Below are 10,397 nucleotides of genomic sequence, written 5' to 3'. Positions count from 1 at the left end.
GAAACCACTAGTTATGGATGTAGTATATCTGGTAATGAGGAAACCACTAGTTATGGATGTAGTATATCTGGTAATGAGGAAACCACTAGTTATGGATGTAGTATATCTGGTAATGAGGAAACCACTAGTTATGGATGTAGTATATCTGGTAATGAGGAAACCACTAGTTATGGATGTAGTATATCTGGTAATGAGGAAACCACTAGTTATGGATGTAGTATATCTGGTAATGAGGAAACCACTAGTTATGGATGTAGTATATCTGGTAATGAGGAAACCACTAGTTATGGATGTAGTTTATCTGCTAATGAGGAAACCACTAGTTATGGATGTAGTATATCTGGTAATGAGGAAACCACTAGTTATGGATGTAGTATATCTGGTAATGAGGAAACCACTAGTTATGGATGTAGTATATCTGGTAATGAGGAAACCACTAGTTATGGATGTAGTATATCTGCTAATGAGGAAACCACTAGTTATGGATGTAGTATATCTGGTAATGAGGAAACCACTAGTTATGGATGTAGTATATCTGGTAATGAGGAAACCACTAGTTATGGATGTAGTATATCTGCTAATGAGGAAACCACTAGTTATGGATGTAGTATATCTGGTAATGAGGAAACCACTAGTTATGGATGTAGTATATCTGCATAGAGCAAAAATGGTGAGCCAAGATTGTAGTTTTTCACAAAGTATTCTGAATATTACAGCACAAGATCAGGAGTGCTACTCAAGGAAACTCACATTAAGCTCTGTGTCTATTCACTAATTCACCACCGTGGGGGAAAACGCAGGGGAGTTCTCATAGGCTGACAGCAAATATAGCCTCCATTTCCAGGTTAGAGTCCATTTCACACTACTTTGAATTATAATTGTAAAGCTCGTTTGAATGTCCTGCTTCATATAATGTTTGTGTCATCATTGCAAATCAACCGCTTTGTACTTAAAAAACACTTCAACCAATAAAAATCTCTTTGTCTTTATCATCAGCCTGACAATGAGGGTTTGTACTCTGTTTGCCAAATTGGCCCATAACTTCACCTAACAACAAATAAAGGAAAATAGCTCTGTGTGTGTTGTACAATAGCCTATCCATCAAGGAACAGTTCTCTACACATTATGAGCTAAGTATCTCTGTGTGCAAACAGACTAACAAGACCCTACTGTAAATCAACATTATAAACATCAATTTGTTAGGGATGTTGGATCCAACGTGGAGCACGGCATAACTGTCTTTACCAGAGTAATGAATGAAGAAGCCCTTTGGTTGTTGTTGCATGTCGTGATGTTTGTCATGTGACTGTCATTCAGAAAATGATTTCCTGGATCAGCTGATGATAGTTGAACATGTGACTAACAAAAGAGCTACAGTATTAAGAATTATGTGTAATTATTGAAGAAGCATGTTAATGACAGTATCCATTTGTGTGTTGCCAATAAAGTTAAGGTGACTCTCGGTTAGAACCATTGGATTTAGCAAACTCTGAAATGATTTAGGATTTCTGTGCCCATGAAAACTGTTTTCCCAGCGTAACATAAGGAGACACTAAATGTTACGTAGTTAAAGACCATTTCAGAGATCTGAATACAAAAAAACTGTCTGACAGCAAGATCTAGTATTTAAGTTGAAGTTCATCATATGACACGCGCAACGTTATGACTATAACTACTGTTCCCTGAAGGAGGGAAACTAGGTACAACATACTATTAAAACAGCAGCATTCGGAATTTTGGATGAAAAGCGTGCCCAAATTAAACTGCCTGCTACTTAGGCCAAGAAGCTAGGATATGCATACAATTAGTAGATTTTGATAGAAAACATTCTAAGGTTTCCAAAACTGTTAAAATAATGTATGTGAGTATAACAGAACTTATATGGCAGGCGAAAACCCGAGGAAAATCCAACCAGGAAGTACTATTATTTTGAACGGCTGTTTTTTAGGACCCAGTTCACGATCTTTATGGCTTCTTCAACATATGGCCAGTCTTTACGCATTGTTTCAGGCTTTTACTCTGAAAGATTAGGGAGATACAGCACTGTTGAAATTTCCAGCCATGAGTACTGCGCGTGATTGTGAGCGCGCATTTCTTGTTTACCTTTTCTATTGAAGAAGCTTTAGTCCGGTTGAAATATTATTGATTATTTATGACTAATACAACGTGAGGATTAATTTTAAACATCATTTGACATGTTTCTACGAACTTTTATTGTACTTTTTAAAACTTTTCGTCTGACGTTGAGAGCACGCATTGTGCCTTTTGATTACTGAACTAAACGCACCAACAAAACGTAGGTTTTTGGACATAAAGAGGGATATTATCGAACAAAACGAACATTTATTGTCTAAGATGAGGACCTGGGAGTGCCACCAGATGAAGATCATCAAAGGTAAGTGATAAATTTTAACGCTATTTCTGACTTTTGTGACACCTCTCCTTGGTTGGAAAATCGCTGTATGATTTTCTGTGGCTAGGCGCTGACCTAACATAATCAGATGGTGTGCTTTCGCCGTAAAGCATTTTTGAAATCGGACACTGTGGTTGGATTTATAAGAAGTTTATCTTTAAAATGGTGTGTAATACTTGTATGTTTGAGGAATTTTAGTTATGGGATTTCTGTTGTTTTGAATTTGGCGCCCTGCACTTTCACTTGCTGTTGTCGAGGTGGGACACTACCGTCCCACTGGTGCCAGACAGGTTAAAGCATCAGACAAGTTCAGTATGTATATTTGATTTTATAAAACCATGGGGCGATTGGAAGAAAGAACAGATGACTCTTGGTTGACCAAGATGTATTTTAGTTGGGGACAGCACTAGAACATGATTTTGGGGCTCCCAGGTGGTGCAGAGGACACTGCATCTCAGTGCTTGAGGCGCCACTACAGACACCCTGGATCAAATCCAGGCTGTATCACAACCGACCATGATTGGGAGTCCCATAGGGCGTAGGGCAAATAATAATTTGCCTCCACAGGAAATCTTCACTGGCAATTCTAGAATATACTATATATCCTAGAAACCTGGTTACACTATCATTATGACATCATGGATTAATTCTAGAATATACTATATAGCCTAGAAACCTGGTTAAACTATCATTATGACATCATGGATGAATTCTAGAATATACTATATAGCCTAGAAACCTGGTTAAACTATCATTATGACATCATGGATGGCCAGTCCTTGTATTCATAGTGTAGTGAATTCAGGGGGAAGCCCTGAGCTGAACTCAAACCTGGGTCCAGTGACTGTCAAGCCAACACCTTATAACTGTTACACCAAGATGTCTGAACTTCTTGACGAGGTCCCTAGGTGTTGAGTTACGGTTGATACAATAGCTTTCTCTATGAATTTGAGAGTGGTTACATTTCTCCAGCCCCCATCCCCCAGCTGTTTACCAAACCAAGTCTCTTGGCAGCCATTTTGTTGCTGTTTAAAAAATCCACACAACCCAGCAATCTGCAGTTCAAACAATAACAAATCTGTCATTCCACCACTGTTGTGGTAATGAAATGATTATGGGGTTGGAGAAATGTAACTACAGACAGACAGACCTATGGATGGAAGGACTGACCATCCATGATATCAACATTAGTTTTAACCATGTTGAGGCTTTACAGTGTTGATTTACATTGTTTCTAAACAGAGTAAAACAGCTTATTATGGGATCTGATGGGGTACAACAGTTGAACTAAGCTCATGAGGCATGTGTTATATTCTTCAAGAATCAATGGCTATAAATAAATAATTTAAAAGTCACAATATTGATGTAGCAATTGCATATTTCCGCTTTAACACCAAACATCAGTTCAACAACTGCAGAGTTTGTGCCTCTTTTTAAGACAGTACTTACTAGTGTTCATCAGGGAACAGTCTCTCAAAACCATCTTATGGCTAAATTCACCGTTAGAACCATTGGATGCCTTAAGATGCGTTTGGGAAACCGGGCCCAGATATCCAGGTTCCTCCTCTTTTTCCTCCTCCTTCTTCGATGTAACAGTCATCTCTTCCTCCTCCGCTTTCACTCCATAAACTGCATCCTCCTCTCCTTTTACTGTAACATCCTCCTCCTCTTTCACTCTGAACGCATCTTCCTCTTTCTTCTCCTCTTCTTTAACCGTAACAGCCTCCTCTTCCTCCTCTTTCACTCTGAACGCGTCTTCCTCTTCTTTCACAGTAACGGCCTCACCCTGTACTTCTTGTTTTACTGTGATATCCCTTTCTTCTTTAGCAGGGGAGTAGCTTAGTGACCGCATGGTCGGGGATGTTAGCTAAGCTAATGCTAACTTAACCAGCCCGCCAGCGGAATAATAACAACAACACCGTAAATATTAAATTAAATCGGATAACTAACTAGACGACAGAAGTGGGTTTAAAACACAGTGGCTAATAATTGCGAAAGCGTCTAAAGAGCTTTATTGGTTCGTCTATTTTGTCTAGCAAGCTACCGAGGTGGCTGATTGTCTGTTGCTGCTGTTGAAAGAAGCGTTCCGTCCACTAGATTATACGTCACACTAGCAGCATTGCCTTAAAGTCGCAGACCGCAATCTGTTGACTGGAGTGGGTAACGCAGTTGAGTAAAATTTATATTTTATCCTCAGACAACAAGTTAAAGTGTAGGAAGCATGAGTTTTTACTCACCAGTGTAACAATACAGTCTGGTTAAAGACTTAGTAAGCTAGTTGTAGTCACGATATGGTTCACTATAAGTACAAACAGTTATGTTTTTGCGTAATTACATATTATTAATTTATTTCGGGAAATCTTCTAAACTACCCACAATGCACTATTTCCCAATGTCATATGGATGATCTACTCTGTGCTACTGAGGTTGTATGCCAGTGTAACGGTGTAATGAAGCTACATGTTTTAAATATATTTAACCTTTATTTAACTAGGCAAGTCTGTTAAAGAACAAATTCTTATTTACATTGACGGCCTACCCGGCCAAACCCTAACCCAGACGATGCTGGGCCAATTGTGCGCTGCCCTATGGGACTCCCAATCACGGCCTGTTATGATACAGCCTGGATTTGAACCAGGGTCTTTAGTGACGCCTCTAGCACTGAGATGCCATATCTTAGACCGCTGCGCTGCTCGTGTGTTTACATTACACTCGGTGTAATGCACTCAGTGATAAAAGTATTGGATTCTGGGTAATCCACAGCAGGTTTTTGGAGAATTTGAAAATTGAGTGGTCCTGGGATAGAAATGTATAAAGTTGACATTACATCATAAAATCCACGTTTTAAATCATACATTAGCAATTTATGTTTTAGTAACTACTGTTGTTGGTTCGGTGTCAAGTAAGCCTCTCTTTATATGTTATTTGCCAAATCTCAGTTTTCCATGTGGGTTTTATGCTAAAGATCCCTCTTTCAAGTTGGTATCTAACTGGAAAATGCATCTTCTTTAGGAGTGCTATTTTTACCCTGTCGACTACTGATCATTCATCCACACTGTGTGTCTCATCAATGCAGGTCATTTATGACAAATGTATAAAGTACATGTTTTATAAACTCATGAACACCAGCCAGTTTATCAGCCCGGTTTTGTTAGTTTAGGTGTGTTATACTTCTTCACCACCAGAGGGGGACATTTAGTCATTTTCCAGGTTAATTTGATATATTTTGATACTAAAATGGATGACAGTTTATTCTGATGTAGTGAATATGAGACACATGGAAACAATTTATTCATTTATTATAGTAAATTAGGAATTAGTAGGAATTGTTAAATCCACTATACGATCACAATGACTTTGATAGACATTTCAATTGTTTTTTTGTTAGTATATTATAGGGCAGATTAATGTAGAATTGCTGTGGGAGTGCTATTTATATCCCGTCACTACTGATCATTCATCCATACTGTGTGTGTCCCATCATTGCAGCTTTGGAAATAAATGAACTTACCATCCATTGTTCCTTCCTGTGTTGACTCACTGACTTGAGGGAAGGGACTAGGAACTAGCTCGATATCTAGGAAGGTCATGCTAGGTTGATATCTAGCTCAAGCTTCACCTCATGCTTTTCATGAACTGTGTGGTTGTGTTATCTAGTGGGAACCCGTTAGCACGGTGGGCTCTGGTGCGTTCTTGCCGTGGGCTCAAGACGACAGAGGAAATCAACCTGCTTGCTCCTTTTTGTTTTGTCAACTTTTCGATATGGATGTTAATCAGCTCACTGGTCAAGATAACAACACAACAACGGTAGCACGCGCTGTTACGTGTTACATTTGATACCGGAGCTACGAGGCATGCGCTGAAATCGCTTAGCAGTAAACTTCAAAGCAGTGTGTCACTTAATCAGCAGTGATCAATGAAGTCTGAAGCTTCATTTCGTCCCTAATCTTTTGATATGCAAACACGTTCAACACACATCATGTTTTAGTTGGGTTCTAACTGGTCTCCGGTAGTTGGGCTCCAGCTCGCTGACCATAGTCACTACTTTTCAGCATGTTTTCTGTGAATTAGACTGAGGGAGTTTTGTAACATTTTCCACCTTGGCTTATTGCTAGCACGCTGACTGACTTCTGGAATCTATCTATTTTGGATGTGGGGGATTTTCCCTCATTCTGTATGTTGCTGCTCTTTTGACCTGCAGTTAATGTTAGCTGGCTGGCTAAGATAACTGCATATAGCTAATGTTAACTGGCTGGCTAAGATAACTGCATATAGCTAACGTTAGCTGGTTGGCGTGCATATAGCTAATGTTAGCTGGCTGGCTAAGATAACTGCATATAGTTAACATTCTTTGATTGGTTAGATGGCGTTATGTATTTCCAAAACTGTGGTTTACTTTAATCACTCAAATCATAAGTTCAAATTATTGGTTTAATTTAAAGTTATACATTTGAAGTTATTTCTGTTGTAGTTTACATCATAGGGAATAGGCTGGTCCTCCATATTACATCACACCTGACTGGCATTCTTCTGAATTCTGATTGGTTTAATGTAATAACTCCAAAAAAATAGAACAGTGAGGTGTAACTTTATATTGGGAAAAATATTTAATTTTATCTTTTTATAAACAATACAAACGACAACATCATACAAACATTAACTACATCACACCTGCCCAGACCCACTAAAACACAGCCCGCTAACTAGCTAGCCATTTCACATCGGTTACAAATGCACAATGGTCAATACTATCTGGGATTCTTGGGACATCCCTATCCTAAACCCTAACCCCTAACTTAACCATTTTAAATGTCAACTTCAATGGGCTAGGGATGTCCCAAGGATGTATCTCTACCTGAAAATACATGATCTAAGTGATTGATAGTTGGTATTCAGCAGTCATAAAGCCTTATTTACTTTAATGAACTAATAAAATAGTGATTTTGTCAGACAGCATAGACAGCAGCTCTACACTTTATTGACTGACTGATCCATTCATCCTTCCATCCCTCCTCAGCCTTCCTCTCCTCTGAAGACCCAGTGAGGGTGGAGCTCAGTCAGAGAGCTGTTGAGGGACTGGTTAGGAAGAACACTTCTACAGCCAGAGAGGAGAGAGGTCACACATGGTTTAGATGGTAAATATTTATGTCCCCTTAGTGGTTCATCACATCAGCAAAACGGAATATGTTCCATCATCTATGTTTATTTACATTAGTGCAAATTGTCCACTGATATGAAATTTCTCACCCCTTTTGGCTGTAGGAAAGTTAATTTCCCCTCAGGCACACACATTTGTTCTTTGATATTATGAAGGTAATTTATGTCAAATGTACTTTTCCCCACATCTCTTTATATTGAATATTTATATTCAGTGGCCTGACTGCATCCAGACTATGTCAAAGGCCCATCCTGGTAGATCTGAACCTAATGCAGCTTGGAGTGATCAGATGACAGGTTGATGGAAAAGTCCCATTTAGGTGCCAGGTGTAACTGAGGCCATAGATGTTCCAAATACATTACTTTGAGTGTTTTATATAATATGACTGAATGTGTTTCTGTGTTGCAGGGGCAGTCAAGAAATGGAACAGCAAGGCCACAGAACATGACATAAGCAGAGCTGTGGGAGACCACCTCAAGCCCCTGGTAGAGCCGGGGGTGGTGTTTACCACTCCACCAGCAGAGCTGTGGGAGACCACCTCAAACCCCTGGTAGAGCCGGGGGTGGTGTTTACCACTCCACCACGCCTTCAGCCGGCTGGAAAAGTGATAAAGTGTTTCATACTAAGAGGGACCAAGAGTCTGATTGGTCATTGGGTTCACTTGTTGAAATCAAATCAAGCTTTATTTATACAGCACATTTCAGACATGGATTCAACAGAATGGCTTCACAGGGGGGGAAAAAATGAAAATAAACAGAAATATTTAGTACACATCAAACAGAAGACTAACAACTGAAAGACTAACGAACATTCTAAGGAAATTCCATTGATTAAAATATTAATTGGATGCAATATCCAACCTAAAATATAAGCTTGTTTTTTTAGGAGGGGCTCTGAAAGACACTATGGGGGTGTCCACTGAAAATTGACAGGTAACAACTGGGACCTAACAGACACCCACCATGAGACCCACTAAATCTGCCCAAGAAGAGGCAAACAAAAGAAAAACCCACACCAAACTTAAAGACAGGAAGCAAACCAAAAAGGTGGAGCAACTAAAGGTGTTAACTCTCCACATCTATCAAGACAACTGGAGCACTGGGCCAGACACTCTTAAATAGAATCTGGACCAGCTCAGGTGAAACACCTTCCCACTAACGAGATGGACAAGCCAGCACAGGTGTAACACATACTGACTAACGAGGTGACACCAATCAGTGCTCCCAAGACACATTTCAGTTGAATGCATTCATTTGTACAATCAATCAATCAAATGTATTTATAAAGCCCTTCTTACATCAGCTGATGTCACAGAGTACTGTACAGAAACCCAGCCTAAAACCCCAAACAGCAAGCAATGCAGGTGTAGAAGCACGGTGGCTAGGAATAACTCCCTAGAAAGGCCAAAACCTAGGAAGAAACCTAGAGAGGATTCAGGCTCTGAGGGGTGGCCAGTCCTCTTCCGGCTGTGCCGGGTGGATATTATAACAGAACATGGCCAAGCTGTTCAAATGTTCATAGATGACCAGCAGGGTCAAATATTAATAATCACAGTGGTTGTCGAGGGTGTAACAGGTCAGCACCTCAGGAGTAAATGTCAGTTGGCTTTTCATAGCCAATCATTCAGAGTATCTCTACAACTTCCATTTCATATAATCATCTACAATGCTTCACCTTCTACAATATAAACATGGTGTCTACTGGCTGTCAACAATTAAAAACACGTATTTCTGAATAATAATATACAATCGTATAATAATATCGTATCTTTTCTCCTTTTTCTTTCTATAGATTCCTAAACTATTATTTTTTCCCTTCTAGAACTCTCGTCTTCCTAAAACTCACTAGCTTCTAGAACTCTCGTCTTCATAAAACTCACTAGCTTCTAGAACTCTCGTCTTCTTAAAACTCACTAGCTTCTAGAACTCTCGTCTTCCTAAAACTCACTAGCTTCTAGAACTCTCGTCCCCTTGAAACGAGCCCAAACAAAACTCAAATCAAATAGTATTAGTCACATGCGCCGGATACAACACTGGAACTCTTACTTACGAGCCCCTAACAGTGCAGTTTCAAAAAAATACAGAAAAGAATAAGAGATAAAACTAATATCCAAAACAGAAAAACGTGTCAAAATAAATTGTGATCATGGTAACTCACTGGCTAAATGCAAAACACAAATCTATTTGACTGCCCACCCTTGAGATAATCAGCAACCAAGTTGTCCTTACCACGGACATGTCTGATTTCAAGAGGAAACTCCTGCGATATCCGTAGTAACTTTCCACCTCACTGCGGAGCTTCTCTCTCTTTTCAGGGTTCACTAGATAGGCATGTTGTTGGATATAAAAGCAGGGTAACAATGTCAATATAATTGTACCCAAAAATGTCAAGTTGGTTGCATGAATAACTATGATTACTAAATGTTACATAATTGTAAATATGAAATATCAAAACCAAATGTACACCCATTTGTTAATATGTATTGGCAATAATTAACTTAATGGTGAGGCATGGAATAATAAAACATGTATATTTTGTCAGGCTGAATGTTTGAATATATGAGGTGATTTGAGTCATGCTTCTTCAGTAGTGGAATAAAGACAATTAGCACTTGAATGTTGTCAAGAAATACTGGAGTGATGTGAGATTGTTAATAAAATTGATTATAGACTAATTTATATTATTATTATAATATTTTTTTTCATTGAAAAAACGACCTGAAAAGACATATTTTCAACTTTCAATTTCAACTACATCCCAACATATATTCAACGTCTTTTGAATGACATTTTGCTAAATGGGAATAGTGCAATATCAAAACACAGT

The 10,397-nt window shown here is 38.9% G+C and overlaps 1 protein-coding gene across 1 annotated transcript in view; it reads right to left on the bottom strand.

Annotated features, from left to right (window-relative positions):
- LOC139549080 (zinc finger protein 180-like) overlaps positions 1-10,397 on the bottom strand; it is a 93,732-nt gene that overhangs the window by 15,246 nt on the left and 68,089 nt on the right. The window lies entirely within an intron of this gene.

Source organism: Salvelinus alpinus, chromosome 2 (genome assembly GCF_045679555.1).
Source record: "Salvelinus alpinus chromosome 2, SLU_Salpinus.1, whole genome shotgun sequence".
Lineage (NCBI taxonomy): Eukaryota > Metazoa > Chordata > Actinopteri > Salmoniformes > Salmonidae > Salvelinus > Salvelinus alpinus.
The sequence above is the reverse complement of the archived record's forward strand: the minus strand, read 5'-3'. Positions and strand labels throughout refer to the sequence as shown.